Genomic DNA, 14,001 nt, shown 5'->3' with positions numbered 1-14,001 from the left:
CGGATCGTTGTCCGTGTGCTGTCCGGTAGGTTGGGTCTCATTATCCCCTCCCCCTTGGGAAGGTTCTGACCTCAGAACTCCTTCATCATTCCCTACATCAAAAGGAACCAAATCAGAAACATTGAAGGAAGTAGACGTGTTATACGTACCGGGTAGCTCCAAGCGGTAGGCGTTGTCGTTGATCCGCTCGATGACTTGGAAAGGGCCATCTCCTCTTGGGCTAAGCTTGTCCTTTCTACGTTGTGGGAACCGCTCCGGTCTTAAGTGTAACCAAACCCAATCTCCCGGCTTGAAAATCATGGCCTTGCGGTGTTGGTTGGCTTTTCGCACGTATTGCTCGGTTCTTCTTTCTAGATTTTCCCGGACTTCGGTGTGTAACTTCTTGATCAGCTCGGCCTTGGCTAATCCGTCTTGACATTCTATCTCATTGGGTGGTAAGGGTAGCAAACTCGCGGGGGTTAAAGGTTTGAATCCATAGGCCACTTCAAATGGAGACTTCTTCGTTGCCGAATGCACGGACTGATTGTATGCGAACTCCATCAAGGGAAGTAGCTCTAACCAAGTGCCCGGATTGCTTGCCACGGTGGTCCGGATCAAGGCGCCTAAGGTTCGGTTGACGACCTCAGTTTGACCATCCGTTTGAGGATGACACGCGGTTGAATATAGTAGCTTAGTTCCCATCTTTCTCCATAAGGTCCTCCAAAAGTGACCAAGGAACTTGGGGTCTCGGTCCGACACGATGCTACGGGGTATTCCATGGAGCCTCACAACTTCCCGAAAGAACAAATTGGCTAAGGCCGTGGCGTCCGATGTCTTGTTGCAAGGTATAAAATGAGCCATTTTGGAAAATCGGTCTACTACGACGAAGATGGAGTCTTTGCGGTATTGGATAGGCAATCCAAGTAAGAAATCCATAGATAAATCGACCCATGGTGCATTCGGAATCGGTAGGGGCTTGTAGAGGCCATGTGGCCGTGGGGTGGCCTTGGCGGTACGGCAAGTGATGCAACGGCCTACGAACTTCTCGACCATCCGCTTCATCTTAGGCCAATAGAAATGTTCCTTTAAGACTTCCAAAGTCTTAGTAACCCCAAAATGCCCGGTTAGGCCTCCTCCATGTGACTCTTGCATTAGTAGGGTCCTAATAGATCCGGCGGGTATGCAAAGCCTTTTGTCCCGAAAGAGAAACCCGTCTTGGATGTAGAACCGTGAGTGAATTCCTTTGCCGTGATCCCTATAACTCTCCCCAAACTCCGGATCTTCTTTGTAAACTTCCTTGATCCCTTCAAAACCCAAAACCCTTGCTTCCATGGTTGTGATCAACGCGTGTCTTCTTGATAGCGCGTCGGCTACAACATTTTCTTTACCCTTCTTGTACTTGATGACGTATGGGAAAGCCTCTATAAACTCTAGCCACTTCGCGTGTCTCTTCTTCAAGTTGGTTTGGCCTCTAAGATGTTTCAAGGTCTCATGGTCCGTATGGATCACAAATTCCCTCGGTAGTAGATAATGTTGCCAAGTCTCCATAGCTCGGACCAAAGCGTATAACTCCTTATCATAAGTCGGATAGTTAAGGGTAGGGCCTTCGGTTGGGTTGACTCTATAGGCGGGTCTATTTGGCAATTGAGCTCCCGGAATAAGATCTATTTGATGTTCAATCCCTCGGATAGGTGGCAAGCCATGAGGTAGTTCTTCCGGAAACACATCTTGAAAACGCTTGATGATGGCCTTAATCTCCTCCGGAATGTCCTTGCCTTCACAATCTATAGTCAAAACATCTTTAAAGACCATTAGTAACACTTGGCAAGAGGAGTCACATAGTGATCTCCTAACATCACTAGAATTAACCAAGAAATTCGACTTAGAGCTAGGTTCACTAGACATTTTCGATTGCATTTCATTGACTTGGGTGGGTGACAAAGGCTTTAAGCAAATCCGTTTACTATTATGGATAAAAGTATACTCATTGGTAAGGCCACAATGCGATGTCTTCTTATCAAATTGCCAAGGCCGACCCAACAATAGGTGGCTAGCTTGCATTGGGACAACATCGCATAAGACTTGGTCTTGGTAGGGGCCAACACTAAAAGAAACTAACACTTGTTCCGAGACTTGGATTACGGATTTGTTGTTCAACCATTTAAGCTTATAAGGTTTGGGATGGCTTGTGGTAGCCAAAGAAAGTTTCTTGACCATGTAGGAACTCGCAACATTGGTGCAAGAGCCCCCATCTATGATCAAGCCACAAACCTTCCCACTTACCATGCACCGGGTGTGGAAGATGTTATCGTGTTGGTTGGAGTCGTCCATGGCTTGGCTTGTGCTTAGCATGCGGCGGATCATGAGAAGTTCTCCAACTTCCGGTTCGGCAATGGCTTCCTCGATCTCGGAGTCAATGCCTTGACCTTGTGGGGCGTCGTCTTCGTCTTCGGATTCATAGTCTCCGGCGTTGGTGATGATCATGGTGCGTTGGTTGGGGCAGTCTCGGGCATAATGACCTCGGCCTTGACACTTGAAGCAAATGATGTCTCGGGTCCTTGAGTCGGCGGGTTGAGGTCTTGGGTCGGAACGGTTGTCTTTGGTGGTCTCTCGGGGCTTGAATCTTGTGTCGATACGGGCGGCTTTTGGTTCGGTAGTACCTCGGTTGGTCTTGTCGGCTACTCGGTTGTTCCCATGAGACGGTGAGGCGTTGGGCGACCAACTTGGAAGTCCTTGTCCCTTGGTCCGGATGGTGCTTGCAATTTTCTTCTTGATTTGTTGTTCTACTTGGATGGCTAGGTGCAACATCTCCTCAAACCCTTGGTAGGATTGGCGTTCAACCTTCCTTGTGATCCGGTCATTCAATCCGTCTAAGAATTGGGCCATCAAAGCCTCTTCGGTCTCTTCTAGTTGTAAACGGTTCCTCAAGTGCTCAAAGTCCTCATAATATTCCTCAACACTTTTTATCCCTTGAGTGAGCTTCCTAAATCGCCGCTGTAGATCACGGCTGAAGTATTGGGGAATGTATCGGCGTCTCATGATGGCCTTCATTGCGTCCCAAGTGGCCACGGGTCTCTCGTGGTTACGTCGTCGGTCGTCGACGTCTCGGTCCCACCAAGTAAGGGCATGGTCCGTGAATTGAGCAGCGGCTATGATGACCTTTCGTATCTCCGGGTAGTTGTAATAAGAGAAAACCTTGTCCATTCGGCCTTCCCATTGTAGGTAGGCCTCCGGATCAACCTTTCCCGCAAAGGTTGGGACGGTAAGCTTGCAGGAGGGTCCGGTGAGATTAGGACCCATTGGTCGTTCGTTGTCCCGTCGGTTGTTTCTTCGTCTTGGGTAGTCGGGGTCTTCTTCTTCCGACGTGTGTCCCTCAACTTGACCTTGATCTTGTTCTTGGTCGTCGACTGGTGGGAGTCTTTGGTCTCGGACCCGTCGTACAAAGGGCACGGGTGGTGGTATAGCTTGCTCCAAGAGATAAAGCCGATCATCGATCCGTCCCATTTGAGCTTGGATTTGGGTCAGAATGACTCCAAGGTCGGGTGGAGGAGCGGGTGCTATAGGTGGGTCTTGTCCGGCCATAGTACGGATTCCGGTACACCGGGAAATGTTAGACGGCGGCGGGTGGTCGGAAAGTTGGTCGGAGTGAGTAACCGGCGATGGTAGACTGGTAGAGGTCGGTGACCGATGGTCGGTGGTCGATGGTGCGTATGGTCGTTGGTCGAAGGTCGATGGTACGTACGGTTGCTGTCGTGGTCCGTTTGGTCCGTACGGCTAGCGAGGTTCGTTCCACCTGTCCCAAACAAAGAACACGTGCGTTTTAAGGTTGCGATATGTTGATAAGATGGAATCAATTTCAAAAGAGGTGACAGCTCATGATTGGAGAGAGAACGGTCAAAAAGCAAAAGAAACAACCTAAGACCAAAACGAAAACGCTAGAGGACAAACGGTACGAAACCGTGTGACCCAAAACGATACACGTGGTTTCAAGGCCACCAAACTAAAGCGATAACACTAAGGAACAAAACAACTAAAGATCTAACAGCCTAACAAGATGAAAACACGGTGAAGAGCACGATGAACACGAAGAACACGAAAAAAATCAAAACCGGCTAAAAACGAAAAGCGGCTTCAACGAGTGGTTTTCAAGGCCACGAAACAAAAACCCGAAGCAAAACTCAAGCTTTTAACCCAAAATGATACTAAAACACAAAAAGACTAAGACTTTCTAAGAGAAACAAGAAGGGAAGGCGAAGAACACAAGGGAAGAAAACCTTTTTTTTTTTTTTTTTTGAAAAGAAACAACGATAAACAACACAAAGAGAACTAAGAAGGATAGATACAACCTTAGGAACCTTCGGCTCTGATACCAAAAACTGATGCGTCACACGGTCACGGAAGTAGCCTTCGGGACGATGGTACGGTCGGCGATCGGTACGGACAGGGCCTTCGGTTACGGCGGTTACGGCGGTTACGGCGGTTACGGCGGTTACGGGACGGCGAGGGAGGTTGACGATGAGTAGCTCGAATCGCCTAGACTCCAAAGAGATGATTTGCAAGGGTGGGTAGCGACAACCGATGAGTATCTCGAACCGGTGGTGACTTGGAGAACTGGGGTGTGAAGGTGGAACGAGGTAACGACACACGAGGGATGATGGGCTCGTGATACGGTTACACTTAGAGGGTTTGAATCCGATTCAAAGACTCTAAGGAGCTCTCAGTGTTTTCACAACAAATGAGAAAAGAAAGGACTGATTTTTATTTCCAAAAGAAGCTAACCCTTACAAGTGACTTAGAGAGCCTTTATATAGGCGTTTACAAGGGAGACTCATAAAACCCTAAAGCAAACAGTCAAAGCGCGGGTCAACAAGGATAGACGTGTCAACATACAAACCATAAGACAAGAAGAGCCTAACGGCTTTATTACGAAAGGGAGGAGAGATGGCCACGTCATGCGGAGATGCGTGGTCATGCGCTAGTGTACGTTGGCCTCGTTAAAACCCTCTTGGTAAACCACGTGGGATAAACCCAAGTAGGGAAAAAGAGTACCACGTCCAGCTAGTGACTTTGATGCCTTCACCTAGTGATGGTGAAGACGGCCCGGACAAGCTCATGATCGTCCGGATGGTCGGATCCAATGGGGCCGTATGGCCGTGGGTCGTGTGTTTGGATGAACTCTTCCGCGAAGGCATTGCACTTGATCCTGAGATTGCGTGCAGCTCCCCTTGACCTTGTGACAGCTCCCGGAAGGATTTGAGCTACCTTGGTCGCCGGTAGTGTCCCGTGGGTCGCTCCGGGTTGGTCCATGTCCCGTCCCTCGTCCCGGCCCTCATCCGGATCCTTGTCCGTGTGCTGTCCGGTAGGTTGGGTCTCATTAACACGGGTAAGTCGGTTCAAGGACACTTGGGCCAAAGAGGCGAGGCCCATGAAGATCAGAGTCAACTCAAATTCAAACGTTGAGCATTAAAGTCGAAGAATCAAAACGGACACATTTAAGAAGGAATAATTGTACTTAATTACTCATTTTAATGACGTTTCCCTATGTATAAATATAAAGGCCAATGGCCATGTAAAAGGATCTTCCTCTCAAGAAAGAAATACCATAACAATTTTCATAGCAATTTATAAGTTTTTACATATTCATTTTTGTCCCTCAAGAATAAACTTTCCTACTTAATAAAATACTTGAGTGTGTGAATCCGACATCCACAAGTTGGGTTAAATATAACCCGACCCAAGAAATTTTTTTGTGAATGAATTTTTGAAAGGGGTTGGATATCCAAATAAGCCAGAAGCATTTTTACCCACCCATCACGAAAGTGACTGCAAAAATACTAGTATAAACTAGAAGTAAGTAAACAATTCATGCTATTTTACGTCGTCTAACTAGTATTTCTTAGGCATGACCACGGTTACGGTTATTACGGTTACGGTTATAAAATTTCTCTAACCGTAACCTTAACCGTTATACATACGGTTAAAACGGTTATGGTTGCAACGGTTACGGTTTAATAAGATTACAAATATTTAATTATTACGATACAGTTAATATCAAAGACAAAAGCTTAGGTATTTTTAACTTTTGGAATAAAAAATTTAATGATGAGATATCATATAATATTTATTTTATAATATATAATATATGTGATTATGTACTTTAATATTTATAGTTAATTAGCTATTTTGTTCTGTTAAGTAAACCAATGAAAAACTAAATCAATGGTAATAATTATAATGATTGAGTTATTGTTTTATTGACAATACGTATTCCAAACAATACTATAGAAAGGATGTTATGAGAATTAAGAAACGATTACAGGAGTAGAAATAATAACTTGTAAATTATTTATGATTTGATTTGTGGAAATGAGTAGTGGACAAGTGGAGTTGATTAAAATTAGTAGTGTGCACATTGAACCATTTAAAGCACTGTTTTAGTGAAATTATTATGTATTTTAGGTTTTCACTGAACGGTTAATTATGCAGTTAATCGTGCGGTTAACCGTACGGTTAATTAACGGTTTTGATACGTTTACGGTTAGTAAATTTTTTAACCGTAACTAATCTATTTTTACGGTTAACGGTTACAGTTATTAACCGTTTTATACGGTTACGGTTTGGTTACGGTTAAAAAACAGTCCGGTTACGGTCCGAAATACGGTTACGGTTAGCTTTTGGTCATGCTTAGTATTTCTTTCCTCATATAGTATTTCGTACACAAAAGTATTTTAAGTAAGTCCAAACATACGTATATTGGTGAATTTTAAACGAACTAAAAAAAAAAAAAAAAAAAACTGAAATTGATATATGGAATGCATACAAACACATTGACACATAAATAAAAAATATATGTGATACTTTAATAATTTGCGAAGTTTCCAAGATTGTTGGCGTCGACTCATTGTTGACTCATCACGATGAAATTAATTTGGCAGCTCATGGGCTGTCTTTTTCATTTTACTAAAACCTTTGGCATGTGGGTTTTGAAAGGACTCAACTTGCTTCTTGCTTAAAAAGGGACTCAACTTGTTTCATTCACTAATTAATATTCTACATAAAGTACTATATAAATTCATCCAAGGACCCACGAAAATATTACACAATTGTTTGGCAAAGAAAACAGGAGTACACATAGCTGTTAAAATGTACATGCTATATCAGTTTTGTGTGGTGAATTTCTGGATTTGTCTTTTTCTATTAGTATACATACATATTACATATTTGTTATATATGCGTACAATTTGTTTTTAGTTCTGTTTTTAACTATCTATTGACGGACGTGGTGAAGGTAAAGGAAAATCTTAATGATTAGGTGAATAAGACACAAAACGAAATTGTAAACAATTATACTGACAAATGCTCGGGTTATTTGTTTATTTAGCTACTCAAACACAGTTAACTAAAGGGAATCTATACCCGGTGACCCCAAACGAATTGGAAATTAACTAACAAATTATGACACTGTTTACCTGACTTCTGTACCATAATTATGACTATTACACCCCTACCTGCCTATCTACTAGAAGAGAGATATATTTTGTGTAAAGTTTATGTATGTCAGAAACGGATATATCATATCTATCTCTAGATTGTATTTTCGAAATTTCTTTGGGAATAGTATTCGTAGTAATCATGAGAACGGCGAGACATCGAAGGGTCGTGATGTTTGGGTTATTTACCAACAGGTTTTTTTATTTTTTTCACACTGTTTCAACTTTATTTCTTCTCCGAGTTCCATATTTTCTCCTGTTTTCTCTTCGTTTTCTATCTTTGACAAATTCTATAATCAAGGTTCGGTTGCGTAATTCTTCAGTTGCTGCTTTTAATCGATTAATTTGATCAAGTAAGGCTTCAAATTTTTTAAAGTTTCCTTTCGATTTCTTTTTTTTTCTGGGTTTAACCGTGTTTTCTGGCTATGTGTTGTAGATGGAAGATCTCGACCTACCACATCGCCTAATCGCTGCCGGTGTAACTCAGTTGGTTTGTTTTCTTCAGGTCTGTGGAATGGAAACAGGAAACCCGGTAAGTGTGCTTAGCAATTTATTCATTAGGCGTTAAGTTGCAAGTTATCTGTTATTCCAATCTGTTTGCTATTTTTTGAATAACGGTGTTCCCAACAAAATAGGTTCAGGGGCCTCCCCATGCCGTTGAGGATACAAATGATCATTCAAATGCAGAGGTTAAAGAGTAATAGTATTGTTATGTAATACTTTGTATGTTACCGTATAATATACTTGGTTTGTTTTTATTAGGTCCGTCTCAATGGTGTTGTAGAGCAGGATGAAGTGAGTGTTATCGGTTAACTTTTAGTTTCAGAAGAATTATTATATTTTATTTTATTTATTTTTTCTTCCCCTATATCCGTTTTTCAATCTGTTTGTTCTATTTTTTTAGGTTATTCCGGAAGATGAGAATGACGCTGTTAAGGTTAGCCTTTAAAAAATACCTTTTTAATTATAACGCAATTAACTATGTTATCCGTTAATTAGTTATATGGTTTTTTCATATATTAGGAAAATTTGCCAATCCTCAATGACAATCTTGAGGTGTGTTTCTGTTACAATTGAAATGATTCAACGGTATATTAACCTATAAGTTTTTCGCTAAATACAATGAAATTATTTATGATACTTGTAATCTGATTGTGAGTTTTTTTTTATAATTTTAGGGCAATTTGACACTCTCCAATGACAATCTTGAGGTCTGTTTATGTTATAACTATAAACATTGGTATTACCTAGTATTAATAGGACATTATATTCGTTTAATTCATATTAACCTATAGTTATCATATACGTTTTTACTTATTTCCGACCAAAATATTAATCCCAGGTTGTTGTTACTACTAACAACACCCATTTAAAATGTAATTAAATTTTAAAAAATCATATCCGATATTAAGTGTTTTACCGCGTAAGTTTAGTTATTATTATTAAAAATACCTTTCTAATGCTCGCATAGATGGAAGAGTGTCGGTCTGACACGAACACAAGGTCTGGTTCGTCCGGTACAACTTCAGTTAGCTTGGTCATGAACCACGTCCACGCCTCGTCATTTTCACTATTAACAATTCCAAATGCGAGTGGAAAAACTTGGAAATTTGCATCTTGTGCGCTTGCAGCTACTAGACATCCTCCAAATCGTCCTCGTAAGTGAGTTCCATCTATAACAATCACCTTTCTCATGTAGGCATACCCTCTGATTGATGCGTGTAACGCGAAGAACAGATACTTAAACCTGATAACTCCATTGTTATCGGTTTCAGTTTCGAGCGAAGTAAGGGAGTTTGGATTTGTCGCCATCAGAAGCTTGAAGTAGGGCTGAATCAATGCGAAACTCCCCATAGCCGACCCCATAGCATTGTCCATTGCTATCTCTCTCGCCCTCCATGGTTTCCAATAAGAAACATTAAGACTGAATTCTTCTCGGAGCATTCTTCGCAACTCATTAGGTCTTGGACCTCTTCCTACCCCAACATATCGTGTTCTCATCAGCTTCCCAATAACTGCAGTTGATGCTTGCTTGTGGAAGTCTCCTCTTGCGTCCACACTACAGGTGTGCTGAAGTATTGCGGTCCTTACTTCGAAACGGTCGCTATCTTCTAATTTTGTTGTGTAAACTCTCCACGGGCATGTTGTACCGACGCACACCGCTATCACCATTGTTGGACATGATTTCACATGGATGAAGTGAAACTTACGGCGGATTGCATTAATTGCTAGTTTTGTACAACAGTCGTTTTTGTTTTTGAAGAGCCTTCCTACGTAAATGTCATCACTTTTATTATCATAATATTTTTAGACATACCTGATATCATAATGGGTATGATATAACAACACTTTTATTTCAATTGTTACCTTCCTCGCCCGGGTCATCAAAGTATGGAGGCGCATCCCGATCATACAACACCGTTGGAACTGGTGTCTCCCTTACTATTAGTTTTCTGTTTGCCTCCGTCCCCTGCTCACCTCTAGATGAACCCGACCCCTTTTCCAAGTGTCCCATCTCATTTCCATCCCGTATGCCTTATATGTTTCCTAGATCCACATGAACCTTTGGAGTCAAACACAACGGTCCATCTGCATCTGTGTAATAATTCTCCATGATGTCTGCACCTGGGGAAATATAGTAGTTAGTCCATAATAATATCCTATTGTAATATAGAAATATACGTCTTATTATCTGCTAAGTTACCTATTACTCCGGCAGGTGATTCAATTTCATTATCTTCTTCCATCAGCTCCTCCGTCGAGAACGAAATGCTTGTCGACTGTGTTGATGGTGACCTGAACGACGAGTCCGATGACGATAATGTTAAGATTGTTGGTCCCACTTGTGTCATTGTCGCCCCCGAAAGTGATAGTCGAAGTCTCTCGTCTTCAACAGGATCTGGTTGCCTCACGGTAACATTGAAATCAAGGGCTCTAGCTGTTCTTGTCCCCTCTTTTACTTGCGAAGTCCCACCTTGTAGTCCTCCTAATGTCATCTCTGTTGCACAAACATCTCTCCACATTTCCGCAACGTAGTTTCTTCTAAAAGCTTCAAAGTCCGCTTCTGCAGAAGTTTGTGCACCTGCCAGCGATTTGTTAGCTGCTAAGCCGTTTGCGTGAGGCATTAGATTTACCGTTTTCTCGGTAACTTTTCCCTTCCCCTTCTCATCTGCCGTTGCCTTGCGGACCTCATTGTTGTTAGGATGTTTCGGGAGAGATGCTCTAAGTGGTGTTGCGATATATTGGCAAATCTTTACGTCAGTTATGTCGGAAGCATTTAATGCGAAGATTTTCGAAGATTAACTAAGATCTTGTTTTAACAAAACCGAAATCTGTCAGACATAGGGTTACTTTCGTCCTTTCTCAGTACAGGGGAAGAGAGAGAACTAAATTTTCACTTATGACTCCCGAATATTTTATTTTCTCGTCGTCCATGGTTTTATATTTTGTTAGCCCTTAACTAAACTATGAAGAAAAACATATCAGATCATTATATAGATTAGCAGCAGCTTATATAGAAACAGAAAAATATGTACCAACTGTAGAATGATACTCAGTTTTAAAGAAAACTAGTGATTTTGATTTTGACGTTTTTAATATGGTTTAAAATATACTAGTATTACTTTAATAGTCCATAGGAATTTTTCTTTTTTGCTATCTTTCCTCTGATTTATTTTAAAATTTGTGTGATCGTATTATCTTTGTTATAAATTCGGATGAAATCAAATAAATTTTAAATGAAAAATAAAAAAGAAACAAAATTAAAATAAAAATATCATTTCTTAAAGTTTTCTTTTTATATTGAATCAGATTATTCGACTGTACATGGTTTCAACCCAAATTAGTAACATTTTTCGAATAGTAGTATAATAAAAAATTATTTGTTTACATTTATTTTAACGGGTAAAAGAAAGTACAATTATTTAGTTACATTTATTTTAGAGTACACAAATTACACGTTTGGATGATTAATACTTTTAAAAAAATTTAAATTATCGGCAAAATTTTATTAATTTCATAGGATGGATATAACTCAATAATGCATAATGCGATCTCATCTACATATCAAGTTATTTAATTTTTAAAATATCAATTTCTGTTAGACTTATGATCTCAATAAAGGAATAATTTTAGCCAAAAACTACAATCCAATTAAATTTTGTTAACATTATTGTATTTTGAAATTAAAACAAAAAATGAAGTGGAAGCCCTCTTGATCCATTAGTTGATCAAAGGTTAATTAATGTTTTTACATCCAGAGGTCTGGGTCCTTGAACTTTTGGGGCCTAAAGCATATTTGAAACTATTGTTAAATTTTTTTAAAAAACTGTAAAAATAGGGATTCGAACTCGGAACATGACACTAGTTAACCAACTACCTAACCACCAGACTAAGGAAGATTCTTAATAATGTGGCCCTAAAAACTTTCTTATATTTTGTTGCCTAAAGCAAATGCTTTGCCTGCTTTATGGGTGGGCCGGGGCTAGTCTGGGGTTCGAGTTCCAAATACTGCGATTTATTAATATATTTGCAGATTATTGGAGGCAAGTACAATTATAGCCGTTCGTCAGGATTCTATACAGAGAGGAAAGTATCCATCAAGAACATAAAGAAGGAGGTGAAAGAAGTGAACATGAAAAAAAAGATGAAATAGCGTCTGTTGTGGATCTAATAAAGATCGGAATGAATTGTTAATTGTAAAATCGTTTATGTAACAGTTTTTCATAATTTAAAATAATTAATAAATTTAGAGGAAAAAAAAAAATGAATAATGCATGCGAGGTTGGGGTGGACCAATAAGAATGGCGGCTACAGCTGGAATCTCTCGTGTCTAATGTACACCTATACTCTCTTTACTTCCTCACGTGACTTCTCACCCTCTCCCTCCCTCAATTTAACGGCTCAAATCATATCAATATAATATGTTTATTTTTATTTTTTCCAAAACTTGTTGATTGCATTACCTTTTTGGGGGTACGAATTGGTCCCATTGGTATTTTTTTTTATTTGTTGGTGTTGTAACTTGTAAAGATCTGTTTTTTTCAAAGATTCTCTATTGTATTTTTCGAAAAGGTGCGACATCAAATTCAAGTTATACATTTTTGTAAGTTATCTTTAGCTTTGGTTGGTTCCTCTTTTCTTCAGTACTGTGTCAAGTGGTATGGATTGGAACTTGGAAGAACGAGAATCTAATTTAATATAATTAAAATAATAATCAGGAGTTAATTAAAGAGTCATTAAGTTGATAGTCCATTTGTTTCAAAATACAATATGTTTTAGAGATTTTTTTTTGTTTCAAAATATAAAGATGTTTTACAAATTTCGATGCAATCTTTAAATATATTTGATAACTTATGACCATTTGTATTCTACAGTTTCTAATATTATTGGTTGATTTTTTTAAAATTAAATATTAATTAATAGTTTTTAAGAGAAAAATAAATTTCTTAAAGTATGTGTTTTTAATACAAACATCTTATATTTTGAAACAGAAGGAGTAGTATAATTTCGATATAATGAAAGAATGTTAATTAAAATTATTTTTCATTTGCAAGAAAATATAATAATTTTATCATCTCTAATATAATCGATGTTAACGGTTAGTTAAATATACATTGTGTACACTTCAAATCATTTGAATTGGACACCTACATACTACATGTTTTAGTTGGGCAAAAAAAAGTTGGAAATTATTTATGATAAATTTCATTTTAAAAAATATATAACTTATCATCGAATAAAATAACATACTGGTTATTTAAATCGCAATAGGAAAAATACGTCATTTACAAAAATAACATAAAATCAATTCTCACTTGTTTACGATTGTACTATTTTGTTATTTGTAAATAAATGTCAAAAATCAGCAATCTAATTCTAATACATATATGGTGTGACTCGTGAAATAATGAAAGAATGGAATGTATAATAAGAGAAAAATAAAATATAAACATACATTAGAATTTTTTTTTAACCATGTATTTATAGTGAGATGTTTTCTACTTTTATTTCACTTTTTGAAGAAATTGGGAAAACAAAAAAAACTTGTTCTGTTTTTACTTGACTGATTAACTTTAAATAAAAAGAATCATTATTTTTCATTGTTTTTATTTTATAAATCACTATGAGTCATATCCATATCCTTAACTCAATTAGAGTGAAAGATCACCACAATGCAATATAAAATTATCATATTGAAATGCTACTAAATTTTTTTTTGTCAACAACTATATTAGTTTGGCTCAAATAAGTCAATGTTGGGGAAAATCGTTTACATATATGATGCAGTTGGGTACGAACAGTTCGAGTCAGTTTATCCGCTTTCACATTTGCATTTCGAAAAACTAAAGATGAGAATACGTCGAACTACCTTTATATAAATAGAAGAGAAACATAGGTGAATATAAATTCAGTCAGATTGTGCTACAGTCTACAGTAAACATTTTTTTTTTTTAGTTTTTACTTCAAATCTATTTTTAAGTATCTAATTACTTTTTTAAGAAAGGAATCTATTGTTGATTAATTCAAACTA

Source organism: Arabidopsis lyrata (genome assembly GCF_000004255.2).
Source record: "Arabidopsis lyrata subsp. lyrata unplaced genomic scaffold ARALYscaffold_5, whole genome shotgun sequence".
Classification (NCBI taxonomy): Eukaryota; Viridiplantae; Streptophyta; class Magnoliopsida; order Brassicales; family Brassicaceae; genus Arabidopsis; species Arabidopsis lyrata.
This window is presented reverse-complemented; position numbering follows the sequence as displayed.